At 40.8% G+C, this 24939-nt stretch overlaps 1 long non-coding RNA gene across 1 annotated transcript in view; it reads left to right on the top strand.

Moving 5' to 3' along the window:
• The window catches only part of LOC102160458, a 569575-nt gene that overhangs the window by 218929 nt on the left and 325707 nt on the right, over window positions 1–24939 (top strand). The gene's annotated exons all lie outside the window — the stretch shown is intronic.

Consider the following 24939-nt stretch of genomic DNA (forward strand, 5'->3'; position numbering starts at 1 on the left):
AGTAAGTAACTGATAAATCCACTATACCTCTTTCTGAAATACTCCTTTAGAACCTTGTATATACTGTTATTATAGCATTTATTATGTCTGAGTCTTCTGTTGGACTGAGGCCTTTTAAGTCAGGAGTTGCATTTTTTTGTATCTAGCACATAACCTAGCACATGATAAGTATTCAATAAATATTAAATTAAGGAATGGAAATGTACATCAACTCCTCCACTCCTAATCTATTATGTAACAACTGAATGTAGTGTGTGGTTTTGGCCATTCAGATTTAGCCAGAGCTTCTGTTTCAGTCAAATCTGTGCTTAATTGTGAAATAAAAGTGTTTGAAACATAGTTTTTCTGGAGTACCCGTCGTGGCGCAGTGGTTAACGAATCCGACTAGGAACCATGAGGTTGCGGGTTCGGTCCCTGCCCTTGCTCAGTGGGTTAACGATCCGGCGTTGCCGTGAGCTGTGGTGTAGGTTGCAGACGTGGCTCGGATCCCGAGTTGCTGTGGCTCTGGCGTAGGCCGGTGGCTACAGCTCCGATTGGACCCCTAGCCTGGGAACCTCCATATGCCGAGGGAGCGGCCCAAGAAATAACAACAACAAAAGACAAAAAAAAAAAAAAAAAAAAAGAAATATAGTTTTTCTTCTTTAAAGTTTTTTTCCTTTCAAGCATTATATTTGGAAATTAAGAACCTTTTGTCCAAGAGAAGGAGCAGTCAGTCACCTTGGCTCCAGTTCACGGTTTGAGACTCCCAAGGGGAGGACACGTGCTGGATCCTGGGTTCAGGGAGGATGCCTTCCTGGGTAGGGAAAGTATTGGGATGTAGAGAAAAGGAGGGAGATGAGAGCATGTCAGGGATGTCTACAAAGGCTTCCTTTTCCCTTTACCATTGACACTGTTAAAATATGTATGGCCTTTTAATCGAGCCATCTTTTCCCTTTTGGTAAACCCAAGTTAAGTTTCATAGAGAAAACTGAAGGCAGCACTGGTTTCTGTGCAGAGAGGTAAAAATAATATATTTTTGAATTTTTTTTCAGCATTTTTATGCATATATTGGACAGTCTAGTAATCTTCTATAAAAAGACTCTAGATAACAGTGAATTTGATTTTCTTATTTATAAAATATTTAGGCTGTAAAGTATTTAAGTTGTACTTGTACCTTAAATACCAGTCATTGATTCACAGATGTAGTTTACATTTATTTTTATTTTCCAACCAGTGGCTAGTATTTCATATATATATATATATGAACATATATGCACAATATATGTATAAATTCATATTCATATCTATATAATACACATGTTACATAGTCACTATTAATATGTATAATATAAACACTATATAACTTTGGGGGTCCATTGTCTCAGTCTCTAAACCCTCCTCCCAAGCCCATAGTCTGCCTAGTAGAGCATTGTATGCACAGCAGACATTTGGTAAATTCATTTACTATTTCTCAGCCAACCTCATCTTCTGCCCCTTTGAGGTTTTTGAAACATTAGACATTCCTATGAAGATAATTCCTATGGAGATTGAAGAATCTCCTTGGTACCACAATTGGCACAATATTTGCTACATATTGACACTTGGACACTGACTAATGGTGTCATCTGGGGAAGAACAAGTAGCAGATTCATGAACTTCATTTCTTTTCAGGATTTTATTGCCAAGGCTAATTGCTTATTTAAGTAAATGCAGCTGACTTGAATAGGAATTGAGGGAGTTTTGGATAGTTTGAGTATTCAATTTCACATGCAGCGACCAAGACTAAGAAAATTCAGGTTCATGTCCTGAAAACTTTTATTAATCAACACAGAGGCCTTTCCTTATAGAAGGAAATTGGCCTTGGCAATAGACAGATGTAATTTAAGTGCCCACAGAGGTGAGACATGAGGTAACAGAAATGAGTCAAGTAAGTGGGGACTCTGGTGAATTAGGGCTGGCCACTGGGCTAGCCCCTCCTGACTCTGCTGTGATTTTGGGAAGGAAGGTCCAGGGTGGCCATATCATCCAATTTTTAAAGCCAATCTGGAAATTCAAATTTTATTTTTTATTTATTTTTTACTTATTTTTAAAAATTTTAATTATAGTTGATTTACAACGTTCTGTCAATTTCTGCTGCACAGCAAAGGGACCCAGTTACATCAACATATGCATTCTTTTTCTCACATTTATTTAAATGGGAAATTTAAACTTCAGTTGTTGATAACCAGTTTAAGAATATGGATTATTCTCATGGCCATCAGTTTGCTTTCTTTAAGAGAAACAGTTTATGGGTTTTCCAATTATTCTTTTTTTACTATAGGAATTAACCACAGTTCCACTTTGACCTGTGACGGCTGGATCACAGGGTGTAGTGGGAAATTACCTGGGGGACATCTGAAGCTATGTTTTAAGCAAGCATCACCTATTGAGCAGATCTGTTTCTATGAATGTCTTTGAATATATTTGTTTCCTGTAAAAGTAGTGCTTCTTGTAGAAATGCTGCAACTTGTGTTGGGAATACCTGGGACGGCTATAGCAAGGGTCGGCTGGGAGAACTCACACTGCACCCCAAAGAAAACACCTACCAAAATCCTTCATGGTAAAGTGTGTCTACAGATTGTTACATTCAAGGCAAGCTTTAGGGTACAAATTTGCATAATATTTGCTATTTACCTGGTTCACACTGATACAGTTGATGAATTGATCAATATGTTTCTGTGTCTGTGGAGGGCCCCTTGTTACCCTGGCTGCCCTGATCCTTTTTCTGGACCCCTCAGACTTCCTCCAACATGCAGGCACTAGTGGGTTAATGCCTGTCTCTGTATTGCAAAAAGCAGAGTCTGTTCCTTTTGCCTGTGCCCAAGCCATACCAGTATTAAACATCTAATTAGTATTTTGGAACACGTGAACCAGACTGCCTGGGCTCCATGAACAGCAGTGTGGACAGATATTAAAATGTTTTATTCTCACTGCTTTCCTTTTGGTAGCCATGGGCTATCGGGAAGCCTGAGATGAGTGGGAACAAACAGCTCAAGAAACAACACATATTTTCCTAAAAGGCAGAGGGCCTTTGTTCCAGTCTCAATATATCCAAAATATGGTAGATGCCCTAAAGCTTATTTCATAGATTTCATCTCACATTTTTCTATTATTGGAAAATTTTGACTGGCTAATTTTAAAACACAGATTTCTTTTTCCCTGCAAATATGCAGGCTCTGCACACATACCCAGTGGTAGTAGCTGTGAACAGTTGGAGAATTCCCCATGTTCAGTGACCTCAAAGTCACACTTCAAGCTGTGCAGTGGTCTCTTGCTAGTACAATAAAACATATATGAGTCGTGACTGGCTGCAGAGTGAGGAGTGGGTATTTTAGTGTTTTAATAATCTGGTGCCATTAATTTTTGGTTGCTGTACATGTTTCTATTTTTGTCTCTAATTAGAACCATCAAGAAAGGAGTCAACCAGATTTCTGCAGATGCTTTTGTAAAACTCTCATTTGCAAAATCAAATGTCTAGTACAGCGATCACACTTTTCACAGGGATACATGCCTATCACATGCTTTCCTATAAATGACCACCCAAGAGCCTGACCAGAGAGCAAGGAGGAAGCAGGAAGTGGGGGAGAAAGTAATGAGGTGACAGAGCTTGGCTTTCGCAAACAAGCCTTTTCTCTAATTGCTCCCTCCTGTTGCAGCCACCTTGGCAGCAGCGGCAGCCTCTGACCTCAGCCGCTGTGGTCTACCCGGGTAACGAGGAGCCACAGATCAGCAGAGAGAGTAGTGGGACCTGCATGGACATAGAGATAAACATCAAAATCACGAATGTAGTTTGAAGATTGTTAGGAGTGAAATTGTGGCCCCCAGATTCATATGTTGAAATCCTAACATCCAATACCTGAGAGTGTAAGCTTATTTGGAAATAGGGTCCTCGCAGATGCCATTAGTTAAGTAATGATGAGTTCATACTGGAGTAGGGTGGCCTTTAGTCCAGGGTGACTGGTGTTCTTATAAAAAGGGGAAATTTGGACACAGGCATATATGCCTCTGCCACGTGAAGACAGAGATTGGAGCAATGTGCCTACAAGGCCAGGAACACTCTGGCCTTAATTGATCGCAGTAAGCCACCAGAATCTAAGAGGAGGGCAGGAGGAATTCTCCCCTACAGGGTTCAGAGGAAGCATGGTCCTGTCAACCCTTGATTGCAGACTTCTAGCCTCCAGAGCTGTGAGATAATACATTTCTATCGTTTTCAGCCACCCACTTTGTTTTGGCAGTCCTGACACTGAAACAGAGACCATGCCTCAGTTGCTGTAGGACGAAGTTTTGAATGTGAGGGTCTGTTACTTAGATATCGGAATTGAGGGAATAAAACCTGTTGGTTCACTCTGATACTGTAATATTTTTCTACCTGTAGAACTAACATCGGAGGGGCATGGTAGCTCAGACGTTGTAGCGTTAACATTAGAGTCATGCTCAGGCTCAATCACTTTAAAGTCTATGTCATCTTGGGAATGTTACTTGATCTCTTGGCTTTTCAGGTTCCTAATCTGTAAAGTGGGGATAAAGGTAGTATCTACCTCATGGAAGTAGACACGTGTCATAAAGATTCAGTGAGATAAAGCATTAATCCATGTTCATTCATCAGTTGTTTATGGAGTCATCGTATGTGTTGCATTTACAGTCAAGTAGGGAAAATAAACAAGAAGAAAGGCTAACAAAATGATTACGAACTCTGACAAAAACCTGGGAAGAGACCAACAGGATCTTGCAAGAGAGTTTAAATGGCTGGGTGTGGGGACACACTTTAGATAAGAAATTTAAAGAAATTCTGTGAAAAGGTGAAATTTGACCTGACACAACATACGAACAAAAGATGTCAGCTGGGTGAAGAAGTGGGGAAAGAGATCATAGTCAGAGGAATTAGCCTGTGCTAAGGCCCTGAGATAGAATGAGCATGGCATGTTCAAAGACAGCTGTTACGGTAAAGGATAGACAGCTGCTATAGTTTTCTATTGCTGCTCTAAGAAAAGACCAAAAACTTAGCAGCCTAAAACAATGTCCATTTATTATCTCACAATTTCCATGAGTCAGAAGTCTGGGCACAGCTGAGTTCTCTGCTGAGGGTCTCCCAAGGCTGAAATCAAGGTGCTGGTCAGGATGCAGTTCTCATGTGGGGCTCAGGGGTCTTACTGGTGGTGGGAAGAATTCATTTCTTTTTCACACTTTCCATATGGTCGCTTCCATCTTCAAGCCAGCAACAACAGGTTAAGTCATTCTCAAACGTCAATTCTCTGCCTTTCCTGCCTCTGCTTTTAAGGGCTCATATGGTTTTACTGGACCCGTCTGGATAATCTCTGCTACTCTATTTTAAAGTTGGTTGAGGAGTTCCCTGCTGGCATAGCAGTTAAAGATCTGGCATTGTCACTGCTGTGGCTCAGGTCTCTGCTGTGGTGTGGGTTTGATCCCTGGCCCGGAACTTCCACATGCTGTGGGCCTGGCTAAAAAATAAATAAAGTCAGTTGATCAGTCCCTTAAACATATTCAGTGCAACATATTCATGGGTGTGATATCTCATCAGATTCACAGTCTTGAATTGGAGATGGCATGGAATCTCTCTGATGGCTGTAATTCTGCCTATTATAAGGTATGATGACGGGAGAGAAGTCTGATGCTGTAAGGCCTTATGGGTCATGGTGAAGATTTTGGAATTTAATTTAATGGTAATAATTACAGTAATTACTATCATCATGTAACTAGTATGTATAGTATCTACTTGTTAACACTAAGCTCTATGCCAAACATTATAGGCATAGTCTATTTCATTCTCCTAATGGCCCTTTGAGGGAAGTACCACTGGACTCAATTTACACATGAGAAAACTGAGGCTCATTCAACTTACTCAGTACCAAAAATCACCTAATAAATCCATATTGAAAGCCAGATTTGTCTGGCTCCAAATTCATTAGCATTTTCTTTTTTAAAATTGTATGGCTGCATATGGAAGTTCCTGGGCCAGGAATTGAGTCTGAGCCACAGCTGCAACCTACACTGCAGCTACGGCAATACAGGATCATTTAACCCATTGTGAGGGGCTAGGGATTAAACCTGCACCTCTATAGCGACCGGAGCCACTATAGTTGGATTCTTAACCCACTGCAGCATGGTGGGAACTCCCATTAGCCTTTTTTTTTGGCGGTGCCCTTGGCATCGAGAGGTTCCCAGGCCAGGGATCAAACCTATGCCACAGCAGCGACAACTCTAGAGCATTGATCTGCTGCACCACCAGGGAACCCCTCATTAGCATTTTTGTTTAAACTCTCTCCTATTTAGACTTGATTTTAAAACACACACACACACACACACACACACACACACAGAGAGGTTTCAGTAGGACCTTTTCTGTTCTTATGGGCAAAACATAATTGTATCTAACAGGGTGTGTTTCTGTTTGAGTCTCTTAACCATGCCTAGAAGGAGACTGGTAATTCCAATCATTATATCATAACCCAGGACTGGAGCAGATATGGCATCTTATGTGTGAGAGAGGGTTTTAAAGAATTACTGGAGCTCCAGTTGCTCACTTTTTAATATACTTTTCTCAGCATTTAGTTGGTGGTCTTTTAAGTTTCATGGGGCCAATATGTTCCTGAATACTTTCTCCTAGTTTGCCATTGGATCAAGATAGCTTGCTTTTGGTTGAGGGGATTGAATTTTGAAAATTTTCGAAGTAGGTAGCACCAGTAAGGCAGTGTTTAATATGGGGGCATAGCACCCACATTCTGATCTTCTTCAAGGATCTAGCCTACGGCCATACCACCCTGAACACGCCTGATCTCATGTAATCTTCTTCAAGAATCTCATTAATTATCTGTGTTTTAATGACAGTTAGAGTCTTAGCCGTTTCTATGTACTGTTTCGTAACAGCTAGACAAAACCTTCTAGTCCAGGGGATTGTAGAGGGGCACTTTATTCCTTGAGGCTAGAGAATATGCTCTGCTCTGATTCCATTGGCCTCCCCTGCTCACCTCTTGGTCCACCCTGCCCAGGACAAAGTTCTAGGATGTGATTCCAGGTTGGGGACAGGAGGTGACTATTTATTTATTTAGTCTTTTTAGGGCCACACCTGAGGCATATGGAAGTTCCCAGGCTAGGGGATGAATTGGAGCTGTAGCTGCCAGCCTATATCACAGCCAGATCCAAGCCATATCTGCAACCTACATTGCAGCCCGCAGCAACGCTAGATCCTTAACCTACTGAGTGAGGCCAAGGATTGAACCCACATCCTCATAGGTACTGGTCAAGTTCTTAACCTGCTGAACCACAATGGGAACTCCAAGAGGTGACTATTCAAATATTAGTCCCTACTTCCCATCAACTGCCTATCCACAGTGATCTCTGTGCTGGAGGATCTTGCAGGCAGGAAATATAAAGGATTACAGTTGTGGACCCCACCTCCAGAGGGTAGACAAACCTTTTCCAGGGTCCTGGGGGGAAGATGGACTCTACTTCTCTCTGAGAAAGCAGGTGGAAGTGTTGTAGGGGAGGAGGGACTAGGGGAATGGCATGTCCCACTGACTGGTGCCTCCTGTGTCCTGGGAGACTGCCTGGCGAGCATACTTTGCGGAGATGATCTGGCCCCAGCCCCCAGGCACCTGCTGACTCAGGGCAACTCAGGATTAGTTAATATTTCACTGCCCATTGGGTGCTGCTTTCCTGTGCTCTCTGTAGCTCTAGAAATGCTTGCCTGGGGATATGCTGCTAGAACCCAGGACTCCAGGAGAGAATAAGAAACATACAAACACTCCCATTGCCAAAAAACATTTCTTTGCAGCTGCAATACGGAAACAGATATCAACACATTTAAGCCACGCAATAGGGGGAAGAATTCCACTCAGGATGAAACTTTTTTGCCAGATTTTTTGCTAGTCTTTCCTATACAGGGGGTAGGAAACATTCCCAGAAAGACAATGCCAAAGGAAGTTACAACAAACTAAAAAAGGCAATTCGCAAGGGAGCAAGATCCTCAACAGATGAAAAAGTGTAAATGGTAATATTCCAGCAAATTAGCTCCTAGAGAAGCCCTTAGGCAGAACTGTGAGCCATTATAATTAAGGATTTGGAAAATATCAGTATTTAATTAGAGCCTCTTTTCTTGGTGGAATGCTGTTGTTTTGCTGTAACTTCAGGTGTAAACAGCTAAACACACCCATTTCAAAAACATGTTTTGTCGCAAGCCTAGAATTGCTGATAATGTTAATTTCTTTATCGTGGCTTCCTCAACTGGTTTTTTTGTTTGTTTCTGATCAGAGCTGAATTTTAAGAGCAATTTTATCGTGAGTTCCCAAATACAGCCATCTCTAGTTCCCAGGCTGTTGTAAGTACTTCTTCACAAACACTCAGCCACATCCTAATCATGCAATCCAACATCATAAACCTACCAACTTCGCCATAATCTAATAAATGCAGTTCCTCTCATATTTAATGCATATTTTCAGAGGTTGTTCTAGACAAAGAGTTTTCAAATCCATTTCCAACCTAATCGGATATCTTGACAATAGCAAAGTATTTCATCCTTATCCCTTAACAACAGCAAACATTTTAGAAATTGGTTCATGCCACCTGAAATGCTGATGTAAAAATAGAACACAACAGTCACACAGGGAATGCCTAGTGCCTAACTCACCATCAGTCGTAACCCCCACTTTTTGCACCTGTAATTCCTGACACCAGATAAACCTTTATTCCTTCGCCTGTACAGGGTTGTGTGTAACTCAAAATGTTTTCCTGCCGTGATGGAGAAGATGAGGCATTATCAAGACTAACACTACAATTTAACGCTTCAGAGGAGCGGTGTATATCATTACTCCCTCTGTAGCCAAGCACTCTAATTAATATTTATTGCACCTGTCAAGCCAGAAGCCACGGCCAATCCATTCCTGTGGCAGTTCAATGGGAGACTGGACACTATATTTCTCCTTGGCAGACATGTTTGGGTCATCAGCAAAGACAGAAGCCCCTTTCCCCAGTGAGACATCGTAAACTCTCCCTTTTCTCTTGCAAAATTAAACCATTAATTCTATTCGTGTTAATTTTTATCCTTGTTGGGAATCACTATAAATAATAAGTGAGGGGAGGGTGGAGGAAGGATGAGAAACAGCTGCATGTTCAGGATATTTATTAGAACAAGGGCTTTTGGAACCCATGACCTTTGCTTTTTATCAGACATCCCTTAAAGGTTACAGACATGTAGGGGGAAAGATGGTTATAAATCCTCATGAAGTTTAATCAAATGTGGCAGACCGCCGAGCAGCAAACACATTACTAAAACTCTTTGGATTAAAACTTTGTTCAGCATTGTCAACAGAACTCCATCGTCAACAGGTAGCTGGCAGCAGAATTAATTAAGCGAGGGTGAAATAATAAATGGATTCTGATATCGCACCTACAGCAAGGAATTTGGCACTCAGAGCGAGAAGTTTATATCGAGGCTGTGAATCATTCTATAGTGCATCTGAGCAAACCCAGCACGGCTGTGGAACGGGTTTACTCAAAAATTTAATTAGAAGAACATGTAAACAGCACTGGAGAAAAGTAGGGCACCAAATGCTGCCTTATTTTATTATTTTTTTTTTTACTAATTTTATCGGGAGCACCCATGTCATTAGAAATCTCAAGACCCAAACTGCCAAGCTTTTGATTAACAGGAGGAATACCCGTGAACTTTTCACTGAAGATGATCTAGGCCATTATATTTTGCCTTTAAAAATAATTGTTCTTCCCCTCCAGGATGATGATGCTAATGATGATAATAACCAGGCAACAATAGCAATAGTAATAAAAGAGCCAGCGTCTTCTGAGCTAGTACGATGCCCCAGGTGCTAAGTGCTTTACATACATTATCTCATTTAATTCTTACAACCCTTTGTGGTAGGAATTATTAGTTCCATTAAATAGAAGAGTAATTGAAGTATAGAGGGGTATTGTAACCACTAACACCCAGGCCCTGTCTGTTATACACCAAAGCTGTTCTCCTGACTTCTGCCTTTTCTCTAGGATGTAGGTTTCTTTGGAGGGGAAGGGAGGTGACTGTGGATGAGATTCATTTATATGACACAGCAGCTCCTTCACCTCCCTGCTGCTTGTCCCCTGGCTCCTGAACGGGTCATTACTTCACCTTGTCATTTTTCTTGACTTCACCATCTCTTTTCTAACTCCTTTCTATTTTGACTGCCCCCATCCTCTCTCCAGGGCCCCCAATGGCTCCCTGGTGGTCCTCTCTATTACTCATTTGTGGTAAGATCCACACCTCTTAGTCCCTGATTCGGTTCCATTGGAGCCTTGCATCCTATTACTCCATTTCTCGCTCCCTAAGGGCCTGGCACATCCATCCAGCTGCTGTCTGCAACATTGTTAATTATCCTTTCACAGTGCATTATTGCAGCACCAATAATGTTGAACCATAAACACCTTTCGGTGTATCTGTGGGCTTACTTCTGCTATAAACTTTGAAAGTCATTTAGTGATTCTTAATTTTTTGAGGGCGTGGGAGAAGATCAACAATGGCTTATTTGGAATTGATAGTGCCCTAGTTTGAAGAAAGGTTCTTAAATTTGGGTCCAATGCCAAAAAGACTATACAGAATAGCAGTTAAATTCACTGGGATTTAGAATTAGACTGAAGTTTCCACTCAGTGAGCTAGCCAGCCACCTAATGCCCTCGCCTCAGTTTCCTCATTGTCAAATAGGAATGTTTATTCCCCCTTCACAGTGTCTGTTGACACTGGGTCATGGTGAATGGAAGTACAGTATTTATTACAGGGCACCAAGCAATGAGAACAGGCAGCTCATGCCAAAAAGACCTGAGTTCCCTGATGGGAAGGCAGGAAGGAGGGGGCTGCAGAGTATATGGTCAAATTGTGCATAATTCTTGGATTTGTTGGCATCAAGGTGAAGTATCAATCATCATCAACCTTCTGCTTTCAATTGGTCTAGGGTCTGTGAGCTTGTGGTCAGCAGTTTTTACTGGTGTGTGTGGTGGTCTGCTTTCTGCAGAAACAATTTAGAAATATATGTCAAGCCTTTAGCTGTACCCCAGTTCAGGGAACTGGGAGTTCAGTGATTCTGCTATAATGTAAATTGTTACCAGTTTCCTGGCCCAGCAGCTATTCCTTGTTTCTATATCTTCATATTTCCTAGTCATTAACTCTTAAGTCAGCCTTTTGAGACTCAAGGGAGGCCTGGAATTCTAAAGCAAGAGCATTTTACTTTAAAAGACAGGGACACAGGGGCTCATATATATATATAGTTTCAACTCCCCCTTTTCTTTGATACTCCTCAATCTTGAGAGGAACATGTTCAGGAAAAGAAAACGAATAAAGTTTTAGATAGAGAGGTTAATCATAAACTCAGAAGAGGAACTTGGTTTTAGGGGAACTTGGTTTCAATCCTAGACCTACCTGATAGGAAATTCTGGGTGTGGATCCCATTTTTTTTTTTTTTTTTTGCTGCCGCATGCTGTGGCTTGATGTGGGATCTCAGTTTCCAGACTAGGGATTGAACCTGGGCTGCAGTGGTGAAAGCAAGCACTGGGTCCTAATCACTAACTAGACCACCAGGGAATTCCCCTAGTCATTGCATTTTAACTGACTCTCATGCGATTGTAGCGCTCTAAGGTTTGGGGACTACTGGTCTACATTCTGATGTTTTTCATTGACCAGCCTTACATCTTGACAGTACACATCTCTTTCCCCCTTCCCCCCCAGTCTTCTGGATAATGATTATGGCAACTTGTCCACCATCTTTCTCCTCTTCAATCTTGGTGTCTGGGGTAGAGAATTCAGCTGGGTTTCCTATCCAAATGAAATATCAGGTGGGATTTGCTCCATTACTGGCTCACCTGTTTTTCTAACAAATATCTCTTCTTTCCTATGCTGTTCTAGTATAAATTGTAGGATCCTCTGCTTAGGAGCTAATTCTATGCTCTGTGGATTGTCTGTCTTACTTTTTACTCCTAATGATTACTCCTAATAATAATAATTACTGAAAGCTTTTGACTTGATTATTGCTTCATACTGAAGGAAAAAAAAAATCCCTTCAATTTTCCCTTCCTTTTCCACGGCTTGACAAATGACTGTTGCTGTGTTAAATTATTCACTTGTGTGAGAAAAGATTTTTATTTATGACTCTGATGTTTGTCCTTCAATATCTTTATAAAAACATAAAATTTGTATTAAATCCTAAACAAGGATGTTCACTTTAAACTCGGGTTGGTTGCTTGTCCCTTTTACTTGTTTTGCCATATTTAATTCAACTCTGGAAGACCAGAGCATGCATCATTTCCTCCTCATCTCTGTTTCACTGTTGAGTGAAGTGTTTTGAATTAATTTTGTTAAATTATTAATAGCTCATGATTGGAAAACATTCCAGCATTGGCATTTATGTCGTATCATATGCAGTGCACTAATATGGCAGATTTCATGCACGTGAATGAATATGCATCTACTGGTTGGGTGAAATATTGGCTCTGCCCTCACTGACAATAAATTCTCATGAAGGCAAATGTAATAATGAAGTCAATATTTTAATTTTTATTAAATCAGGACAGTTCCTTGGAAATCAAATGATTAGAGTTAGAGCATGAATTGGGGCATATTCAACAGAAATTTGCTGGGCACTCTGTTAGGCAATGGCAATACCATGGGGCTATATGGAGACACTGCTTTGCCCCTGTGGAGCTTGTAGCCTGTTGGGGGAAGACAGATGTTAATCAAAGAGTCACCAGGATAAGTATAAATTTACAACTATGATAGAAGAAAGGAAAAAAGGGATGTAAGTATGAGCATATGATAGGGACATTGACATAGTCTTACCTGGGAAGTGGCTGCTCTGAGGTGAGGCAGGAATATGATTTATTTCTGGTAAGGGGGTGGAATGGTCACGGGAAAGAGCCCTTCAGGCAGAAGGAACGTCATGTGCAATGTCCTGTGGCAGGAGGGAGCATGAAATCTGAGGGGTTGCTGAGAAAAGATGGCTAGAGGTCAGGGAACAATGGAGGACCCTTGAGGGTTTAAAGCAGATGAAGATGTAAATAGATTTAAGTGTAGGTGAGATCACTGTGGCTGCAGTATAGGGCATTGATTGTCAGGATGGGTAAGGGCAGACCAGCCAGCTAGTTATTTCAGGAGAGATAGCACAGAAGGGATGGATTGGGGTGAAAGTGGAAGAGATGGAGAGAGTGAATGAATGTAAAGATAATGAGGTGACAAAAATGACAGATGGTGATGGGGAGAGGGGTGATTCTTAGATTCCGGTGTACATGGGGCTGCTGCTCAGTAAGCAGAGAGACCCGTGGAAGAAAACCAGGTTCACCAGGGAATCTTATGTCCCTTTTTGGACTGTTGACTGTGGTGAGTCAAGGAAACAGCTGGATATTTGGGTCTAGAGCTCAGAGGAATGTCTAAAAGGGCATCTGCGCATTGGGACATATCTGCATACAGGTAGTGGCATAGCCACAGGCATGGAGGAAAAGATGGGGGCTTGGATTCCAACTTTAAGGACCAATAACAATTAATGCTAAGTAGAAGGAGCGGCTAGAGGGAGAGAAGGAAATCAGGAGAGTGGGGTATCACTGAAGCTGAGGAAAGGGGGTCTTTTTTTTTTTTTCCCTGATTTTTGATTTTTTTGCTTCTTAGGGCCACACCTGTGGCATATGGAGGTTCCCAGGCTAGGGGTCAAATTGGAGCTACAGCTGCTGGCCTACGCCACAGCCACAGCAATGTGGTATCGGAACTGTGTCTGGGACCTGCACCACAGCTCACAGCAAATGCCAGATCCTTAACCCACTGAGCAAGGCTGGGGATCGATCCTGAATCCTCATTCATACCAGTTGGGCTTACTACTGCTGAGCCACAGTGGGAACTTCCAAGAAGGTCTTTCAAGAGAGCAGGAGTTGGCCAGCAGAGTCAATGAATGTCAAGAGAAAAGGCCAGCAATAAGATCTATTGGATGTAGAGAATTCCATGATTTGGTTATTTGACATTGAATCTCGGGAAAATAATGTGATAATGGACATAGCAATGTTTCCTGGAAAATAATGGTGATAAGTGCTGTTGAGGTTATCCTTCTCTTCCCATTCCCATCCCTGTAGGACCCCCAGAGCGGGGAGAGCAGAGCAGAGGACCCACTCAGGTAGGAAAGGTAGTGAAATACAGTCAAAACAGTCTTTGGAAGCAGACATCAGGTTTTAAATTCTGACTCCAAACTACACAGCTTGAGTGGATTTCTTCATCTTACTACGTTTAAGTTCCTTTATCTGTAAGATGAGCCTAGTTACTTTGCAAGTAGTTGTGAGTATTAGAGAGAAAAGTATCAAAAGCTTAGCAAGGTACCTGGCCCACAGTAAATTAATAAATAATTCCATAAATGAATGATGGACTTCAAGCTAGAGAATAATGAAGGGATATTTTAGCAGAATGCCTATATATATGGCTTCATCTCTGGAATGATGATAAATACAAAGGATGCTCATTCTGTTACCTTCCAAGGGAGTTTCCCATACAGTGCCATAGTGCTCACCCTCTGCCCTCGATAATTTAACTTTTCAATTAATGTCTTTGATGAGGCTATAACAGCAATATGAAATGTGCTGATGATAAAATGATATGAACCCAGAAGGGGTAGTAAATATAACCTATGACAATGCAGATGATAAACCCAACAGAACAAATCTCTGGATTGAATCAGACAAATTTTTAACAAATATATCTGCTCTTGGATCTAATAAGCCAACTGTACAAATTTAGGACAGTATAGTTCATGTGGCTTTTAAAAAGAGAGCGTTTAAATGGGCTGTGAATTCTCTTCAATGCCATGGTGAGTGACAGCTGACAAAAAAGCTATGTGGACACTGCTGTAATCAACATAATTCGGTTTTTCTCTTTTTTTCTGGGAACTCATTTAGACTACATTTCCCAGCCTCCCTGGTGGCTGGTTTTTACTACTGGAACAGATGTGCCTCCTCTCTAGGCCAAGATAGTTAAGGCCACTAAGTCTGCCCCACAGTTTCTTTTTCCCTTGATTTAGGGCTGATCCAGTGGGGCACCTTGAGGCCCTAGGAGGTGCTTTCTGGGTCCATGAAAGACTGTGTGGAGCAAACCCCCCTCCCCTGCCCTTGCTTCCCAACCTGTGGTCTCATGACACCTGAAAAGTGAGCCAAAGTAAACCATTAATGGGTAAAGCCATGGAGATTTTTGGATTGTTGCCACAATGACCACCATTACTCCATACTAAAAATGATAACAACAACCAAAACTAGAAACAAAACAAAACTGCTTCAGCTATATTACTACAAGTATGACTTCTAGATTGATGGGAAATGATATTCTGGAAGAAACTCATAACCAGAAAGACACTAAATGCATTGAATAAGTCTTTGCAGTCTGTTAGGAGAGCTGTAGATCATATCTATAGCATGATTTTTAGTTCTTGGCTTCACATGAGAAGACATGGACATATTAGGAGAGTCCTTGGCTACTGTAGCACTCAGTAAATATCTATCAAATGAGTGAATATCAAAATGTATACATTTTGTGACATGACCACAAGCGAGGTGGCAACCCGAATTCATGTCCTATTAAGGGATCAGAGGAGCTGGGATTGTTTATCTGAGAGAAAAGGAGACAAGTTTTGGTAGCACCAACTATTAAAAGTATCATTTTGTAGAAGAAGGATTAGATCAGTTCTCTGGTGTCCTGCAAAGTGGAACTGGAATAAATAGGTTGAAATTAGAATATGACATTTCTGTTCAATGTATGACAATGAAGCATATGGAAATCACTCAACTGTCAGAGATGTTTGAGGGAGATATTCCCCTTACAGCATTGGACATAGTTAAGCAAAGAGTGAGTGACTGTCAGGTGGTGGATATAGCATGGAAGAGATTTAAGAATGCTGGATAAAGTGCCTCTTAAGACTCCTTACAACACTAAGATTCTCTACTTGCATGGTTCTAACAAACTTCATTTAGAACTAGTCAATAATGGTATTGAAGATAGAGTTCTGTGGTGGAGAGAATAGTTTCTTCTGTCTTTTCAGTAATAATCACTGTTCTGTTCCTTATAGAGGAGGTATTGTTAACACCTCCCAGCTCTCATCTCCAGGTTGCTAAAAGTGGTGCTGCAAGTAGTTTTTTTATCATGAAAACAATGTTCATAAGAAGGCTTTGTTTTATAAGTGGTCCTGAATCACTGTAGAATTTTTAACTGAAACTCAATTGATTTGAAATCTGTGGCCACATCAAGTTGTGTTGCACTGAATGCCTACAAAATGCCAGGAGCTGTACAGATGACAGGCACCTTTAAGAAGGTTCATTCCAAGCTGTTAAGGTCAGATCTACCACTGAAGCGAGCACAGACCTGAAGTCCGTCCGGCTCTGTGCACACAGAGGCTTGTAGGAAAACAATCACCTCTTCTTGTGCGAGAGTTTCCATTCACCAAACAGAGGCGCCGAGGCTACTCTGGACAGGGATATTGTAAAGATAAAAGAGAACGCTTTGAGTATTTAGAAATAAAGGAAAACTTGGACAGTCAAGCCAAGATTTATGCCAGCTATTCTTTAAAGAAAACACTTTGAGTCTGAAGGATGGGGCCTGATTCTTTCATGGCCTCTGAATTATGCTTACCAGCTTATCAACTGAAAAGTTAATATGTTAGACCTAAAACATTTATGAGTCCCTTTATCGCCATGCTAATAAATGAAAATCAGAGTTTCTTACTAAAGAAACAATTATTTGAGAGTGAGTTGGCTGAATGGCTGGTATTTAATGAAACCAATAAGGGGTAAAATTAGGGACCGAGTGGAAATTTCCATCTGGTACAATTGCAGAGAGACTTAGAAGTGAGAGAAGAAAGCACATAAGAAAGGATATAAAGGTAAAAGAAGTAGCATGCTCAAGTTCGATGGGAGTTTTCAGGAAATATTTATATCATTTCCATAAGGCCCCTGACATTCCAAGGAGGCTGTTAATCCCTATGAAACTTTTAATGCCTTAATATGCTCAGCAAATACTTTCTGGGTAAACACTGGGTGTGAATAAATTGAATTTTAAAGTGAATGCTTCATTTTATTCACAGTTGTCATGCATTCTATTTTAAACACCACTCTGGCAGGAAAAGCTCTAATTTGAGAGGAACACCAGATATTTCCACCTAATATAATGAAATCAGCAGGACTTGAGGCTCTCCACAATCTCTACCTTTGCTCTGCTGGCAGAGGGTTTGATTCCCTGCAAGAAACGCATATCCCCCAGCACGCGTCAGGTTCTTCGCTGGGCATGAGGGACCCAGGGGAAGTATGACAGAATCGCTACCTTGGGAGAGCTCAGAGTCCAGAGCCACTGAGAGAAGGGATAGCCGGTGCTCTAATACCGGGCTTAGAATGAAAAGGAGCCTGAGTTAACCAGGAACGTCTTGTGAATGGTTTCTTAGCTCTGTCTATTTCTTGAATCTTTTTCTTGAAGAGAGTGTTTTGGGCTGTGAATCCCATTGATTTGCATGTCGCCCTTTGAGACACAGAAATAAAATACTTCAAGTGCAAAGGATGGGCCTTTCTTTCTTCACGTTGTCTGGTGAGGTGCTCTGCATCTTGGGCATAGTTAATTACTTTTAGGCCCCCTGGCTGCTCTGTCCACACTTAAGAGCATTTGCATCTGGTATAGATTGAATTCTGTTCCCATAAAATTCGTATGTTGAAGTCCTATCTCCTGGTACCGTAGACTATGAGTGTATGTGGAGATAAGGTATTTAAAGAGCTAAGTATGGTTAAGGAGGTCACACCAAGTGGGCCCTAATCCAATATGATTGATATCCTTATAAGAAGAAGGAGAGGTACCAGGGATGTATACACCCAGAGGAAAGGCCACGTGAGGACGCAGTGAGAAGATAGCATCTACAAGCCAAGGAAACATCTCAGGAGAAACCAACCCTGCTGACACTTTGATCTTGGAATTCTAGCCTTCAGAACTGTGAAGAAATACATGTCCGTTGTTTAAGCCACCTAGTCTGTGGTATTTTGCTATGGCAGCCTGAGTGAAGACAGCAGCTGTTTTTGATACCACCTCATTTTTGGTAAAGTTGCCAAATTGAGCAGTTATTCCCAAATTCTCTTCCAGATTCTGCACATGGCCCCTCTGAGTCCCAACCTTTCTTTCCTACCTTTATGATCAAAATTCTTCAGCATTTCCCCAGACTTGCCATAAGATTTGAAAAGTTTCAAGGCTAAAGAAGAAGAAAAAACCCCATTTTTTTCCTATTCGAACCCTGCAAATATCAACTGTTAGAAAGGGGTTGATTGTCACATTGTTCTCGTCCCGGGAGACAGGGATGGAGAACTTGGCTGAGATGAAATGCTGAGCCCCCTGCAGTTATGTTTAAGTCTCAGAATATACCACAGAAAGTGCACTAGTGGGACTAGTGGTCTGGCCGTGCCAATCTGCGGTGGGACAGTAGTGGGTTAATTTCTTAGAATCTCAGGCATTGGAAATGTACCTGCAGGAACTTCATAAAGACAGGTATATTCCAAGGCAGAAATACTAATAGGAGTTCAAATTAAAGAAATGACACAAAATTGCATTTCTTAAGGAGGGAAATAACACTCAAGAACATTAAATGATTTAATTATGCCTGAAAGAGCTTTTTGAGCTAAAAATGCAATAAAAGTGAAATGTGTTGGGATACAAGTTTGAGAAAGGAGCCAGAGAAAAATCTTAAGACCAAAGTACACAAAGTCTGTAATCACCCACAGCCGTGCTGAGGGCAGAGAGGGCCCTCTATTAACTTCCATTTGGCTTTTTCTAGGACGAAGATTTGGGGGAACACAATAGTGACTTTGCATATTATTGAGGCTTACCTATCCCTATGGAAAGAAATACTGAGTCTTAAGATTTTTCAACTTAATAGTTCTCAAATATATATAAAGTATACTTTAACATATGACGTTAAAGTGAATCAATCTGTATTGAACAGTTTTTTTTAAAGACACACAAATAAAAGATGACCACTAGCAGAACCAATACATTGTTGATATAGTAGAAGTACTTTCTATTATTAACACCTAAGAGAATAAATATATATAAATAATGTATATAGAAATGAAAGATTACCTATAATAAACATGAAATATTATTATATAATATAGGTAAAAGATTATGTATAAACATATATGTATATAAATTGGAACATTTCATATATGCCAGTTACTATACCTTTGTTTGGAAAAAATTCGTGGGTGTGTTTACCTCCAAATGTTTTCCTAGTAATGAACAAGCATTATGAATGGAATTTGTGATTTAAATAAAGGCTGTAGCCATGTCTGCATCCTCAGGTTTCAGTTAGAAACTTTAAACAGAATACAAAATGGTCCATGTGGAATGGGAAGCAAAGTCTCCCTGACTGAACAGTTCCTGGTATGGTGCAAACTTTCTTTTATGGTGCCAATTAGTGTCTGACTTGTCTTTTTGCCATGTGATGAATTAAAAATGCATGATTTGGATGCCGGAAAGCTAACCAGCTTCTGGATAGAATCCCCTGGACACTGCCATTCTTCCAGCTGATCTTTTTGCCCTCCCTGTGTTGGCAAGTACCAACTCTCTCGCCCACTGCTTACATCTTTCCCTAACAGATGGTTCTTTTTACTAGTCAAGATCCAATCTGGTGATTTACTTTAATATGCTTTGGCCTAAAGAATACCCATGACAGACAGCTAGCACAGCCTCCTGAAGCAAAATTTTGCAAAGAAAAAGTTAAGTAGACGCATGCTATCTAGACGGCGTTCCATTTTATGCATCCCATAAATCAGAATATTTGTCAACAACAATTAAAATGTAGTTTCCCTGGTAATAAACATTACAGGGAGGAACAAATCAAGTTTCATTTATTCTGTCAGAAACCGAAGGCAAGCGCTTCATATTATTTTGTGGATAATCTCTAAGGAGTAAACTAAGCACAATTACATTCTTGATTTTAATTAAAACTCTGGGTACCTTTCAAGATCCGTTAGGGAGATGTCCTGGGTCTGCTTAGCTGAGGTCTGCACTGCGAAGTTAATTTGACACATAACATATTTTTCATGAGGTAACTGTCGTAGGAAGCTGTTTGTCAGAGCAGCCTCTCCAGTGCCTGTGGGCCCCACAAAAAGTAATGACTTCTCCTGAAGCAGCAACTTCGCCAGGAAGTACATCTGCATAACAGTCCCTGAAGCCCTCACAATAATGTCATTAAGCTGAAAAAATCAAAGGAAAAGGTGCCCAAAAGATGCTGTTAAAAATGTTTCATTACTCATTGTACACAGAACAACAGTAGAATTGAGTCATGGAATCATTTCAAATCACAATAAAAGTGAAACCATCCCCATATACCTGAAGGGTGGCAGAGGCAGAGATTATGGGTGGTGAGCTAGAGCTGCAGCTGGGGGAGGGCCCCCTTTCCTGGTTCCTGCTTCTGCCCAGGAGAGGCCAGACTCTCCACTAGTAGCCATTTGTTTGATGTTGATTGACCCGGGGTTGGCTTCTGGTCTGCTGATTTGCCCTTTGTTTTTTTCTGCATCCTAACTGCAAACCTAAACCAGAGTTTGGCCACATTGTTCAATTCAAAGAACAATATATTGTCTTGCTTTTCTATAAGTTCACAGAATTCCACTTTCTGACTGAAAGGTGTTTTGGCTTATTTCTGCAAAGTCATGAGCAGAAGTGCGTTGAGGGTGCCTACTAGTGTGAGGCAGTTTTGGGGCGGGGGGTGCGGGTTGAACTGTCAAGGGGAGAAGTTATGCACATGGCCCCTCATCTGACTCCTACTGTGACCCTCCTCCCCTCCCATCCTAACCAGGATTTTCCCACACTTGAGTCTGAAAAGTAGATGCTCCTTTGGGACATTTCTTAAAATCACCCACTCCAGCCACACCTATTTATTGCCACCTTTGCCTCTGAAGGGGACTTGAGTTAAAATTCCATGCTGGAGCTTTTCACGTCCAAGCAAGTATTATTCCATTCCATACAATTTTGTACAATTGAGCAAGCCTGTACCCTGTGCTTGGTACTAGGTGATAAGCCCGTTACATGATGGCGTCACTTTAGCTTCATGACACTCGTGTGAGACATGTTCTGTTATGAACTTTATCTTACAGTCAAGGAAACTGAGGCAGAGAGATGTGCTGAGATGTATTTAAACCCTCCACCCTAGCATATCAGTAAAGGAGCAGGGATTCGAATTCAGTTAGTCTGACTTTGGGCCCAGATCTTGTAACCACCCTGTTTAGTGAAGAAAGCAGTGAGCTTGGGGCTGACAGAGGCACAGAAATGGGGATACAGTGCATCCTTCCAATCAACTCCTATATTATTAAGGTGGACTGAGTGTATTTGGCAATAAATAGTGATGGTATTTATTGTTAATTTTTTATCGAATAAACTTGACATGTAACTTTGTGTGAATTTAAGGTGTACAGTATGTTACTTTGATACACTTAAATATTGTAATGATTGCAGATGCAGCAGTATTTATCATGTTACATCATTACAGTGTAACATTGACTATATCTGTTATACTATGCATTAGATCTCTGTGGCTTATTTACTACTCATTACAAGGCTGTAGCTTTACATACCATCAATCTTGTCCCCACTATGGTAGCCACCATTTTTTCTGTTTTCACAGGTTTGGCTCTTTTAGATTTCACATGTAAGTAATACCATATAAGTACTTGTTTTTCTTTATCTGACTTTATCTCACTTAGCACAATGTGCTCAAGGTCCATTCACATTGTTCGAAATCGAAGATATCCTCCTTTTTCATGGCTGAATAATATTCCAAGTAATGGCATTTGTTATTTTTAATAGCTCAAAAGCCTGACTACAATGAACATATTAATAAGTGTACTGAGTATTGACCACTCAGTACATACCTAATTCTGTTCTAAGTTCTTAATGTAAACCATCTCTAACACTCATAATAATTTGTTTGTTTTCTTTTTCCTTTTTATTTTTCTTTTTAGGGCTGCACTTGTGGCATATGAAGTTCCTAGGCTAGGGGTTGAATTGGAGCTACAACTGCCAGCCTACACCACAGCCACAGTGACACAAGATCTGAGCCATGTCTGCAACCTACACTACAGCTCATGGCAATGCCAGATCCCCCATCCATGAGTGGGGCGAGGGATCAAACCTGCATCCTCATGGATACTAGTTGGATTTGTTTCTATTGTGCCACAATGGGAACGCCCTCATAATAATTTTCTGAAGAAGTGAGTGTTATAAACCCTACTTTTCATAATGAAAAAATGGAAATTCAGTGAGTTTAAGCATGTAGCCTAAAGTAACAGAACTACTTAATGGCAAAACCAGCACTGCCCAGGCCATGTAGAAGTCTGTGCATGCTGAACCACTGGTATGGTTAAGGCTTAGAGAGGGCTTGAGGGATAGTGGGCTGGTACTGGGGTATGAACTGGAAGGGTAGCACCCTGTCTTATTACAATCATGTGAGTAAGTGGTGCCCCCTCTCAAGAAGGATGCAGCAGCATCTCATTCATCCCTGTCTTCCCAGGATCCTCCCTGCACAGATTCCAGAGAGGAGGGGCTCAGTAATCATCTGCTGAACAAAGAAAAAGCACTGGACCACAGACCAGCAACCTAGTACTTATTTCATCACCCCAAGCCTTGCAGTTGGCCCCTCACTGCTAACCTTACCTCTCACTTTGCTGCCAACATTCTAACAAGCACTTTCCAAGTTTCTGCAGGTTATTTATATCACTATCCAAGACTTACTTTGAAAGTGTAGGCTTCTTTTGCAAATACAGAAAGCCCTAGTATATCTGGAACTTATTTTCTGAGTTGGTACTGAACAGGGAAAAGAAAACAAACAAACAAGCAAAGAACAAAGCCCAGTTAGACCATATCCAATTCAGGCCACAATTAATAATCCCTGCCATCCCTTTTAGGTGTTTCCCTGAGTAACCTCTCTGGAGATGTTGATCCTCAAAGAACATGGGATCCGACATCAAGATGGGGAGGTAAAATAAAAAGAGTAAATCCTAAATGTTATCACTACACACACACACACACACACACACACACACACACACACACACACACACACACTTGTACACACACAATGGTAGTTATGTGAGAGGAGAGGATGGAGGTGTTAATTAGCCTCATTATGCTAATCATTTTGCGGTATATGTGTATCAAATCCTCATGTGTACACCTTAATCTTACATATGTTATATGACAATAATATCTCAGTAAAGTTGGAAAAATGTACTGTGATAAATGTACATTGCCACATTTTGAAAAATATTTAGGCTATTGTTTGCTTTATTATGCTTAAAAATCAGGAAGGAACATCCCATACACATTATGTTGCAAAATTATCTGAGTTTATCTATGAAATAAATTTATTCAAGGATAAAAGGGTAGGTGGGTGATACCCTAGATATTTTTATTTATTTATTTTTAGATTTTTATTTTTTCTATTTTAGTTGATTTATGTTGTTCTGTCAATTTCTGCTAGATACTCTAGGTATTAACATAGGAATTTCCTTTAACTTGCTGTATTCCTCAGCTAACCAATCCTTAGCGAGTAGTAAAAGCTTCACAAGGCCAGTAGAAGGCAAGTTTTATAGGATATCATCTAAGCTGAGGTTCCGGAATATTCTGTGACTTCTGGGACTCTTGTACAGTCCTTTATTCCTTTGGTAGGGGAAGTACTTTTTTCCTTTGCACTTATTCCAGGACATCACATGGCTTGAAAGAGTTAATGAAATTCCCCATGAACCTCTCTTTGAGGCTCAGTTTTCTCATTTGTAAAATGGGCTGCTAGGGTCTGAATGTTTGTGTCCTCCTCAAATTCATAATATTGAGATCCCAATGGCTAATGTGATGGTATTACGACATGAAGCCTCTGGGAGGTGCTTAGATCATGAGGATGGAGCCCTCATAAATGAGATTAGGGCTCTAATTTTAGAGGCACCATGGAGTTCCCAAGCCACTTGCAGCATGTGAGGGCACATTGAAAAGATAACTCTCTAAAAGGCAGACTTTCAGTAGACACTGAATCTGCCTGTGCCACAGTATTGGACCTCCAATCTCCAGAACTGTGAGAAACAAATTTCTGTGGTTTATAAGCCACCTAGCCTCTGTGGTTTTCCTTTATAGGCATTTGAACAGACTAAAACATGAGCACAACAAAGTCTACCTTCCTTGTAAGAATTAAATGCAACATTTATAATAATAATAGTTTATTACCTATTCTAAGATATATTTTTATCTATCTACATGGATATCTTTATCTATCTATCCATCCATCCATCCGTCCATCTACCTACCTACCTCCCTACCTAAATACCTAATCATTTAATCGTTAAATGAGAGAGAAATAATTTTCTAACAGATAAGGAAACCCCAGTCCAGTAATTGTCCAAGATCATGCACAAAGGCAGGTCTGTGAGCCCTCCTGGGGCCAATCATCTCTGGAGACTGTAAGGCCTTTTGAGGTCTGGCACAGTGCTAGGCACAGTGGCACCTGCAAATGTACCTTGATTCTACATATGGATGCCAGTGTTTTTTTCTGCAAAGTCAGACCTGAAAAATCAAGATGTTTAAGAAGGGCATGCAATCAGTAGTGTATGTTGTAGATTTTTATTTTCCTGCTTGACTTCTGGCTACTTCGTCATAGTATTAAAAACATCTGTGGGCAGCCTGTCTACCCCTGCTCAACCTCTGCTGGCATCCCATGACTTCTGATCTGATGAAATAATGTTCCATCCTGGCACATGAATAAGCCCAGCATGGTTTTTAAGGCAGAGAGTGTAAAATGGAGAAAAATAGCCCAGGCCGACATGGTGTGCCAGGCAGCCATTATGGATGATCTCATTGTCCTCAATATAGTACTTGGTTAGACTTGAAAAATTCTCTAG

The sequence above is a fragment of the Sus scrofa genome, chromosome 5 (assembly GCF_000003025.6).
Source record: "Sus scrofa isolate TJ Tabasco breed Duroc chromosome 5, Sscrofa11.1, whole genome shotgun sequence".
Classification (NCBI taxonomy): domain Eukaryota; kingdom Metazoa; phylum Chordata; class Mammalia; order Artiodactyla; family Suidae; genus Sus; species Sus scrofa.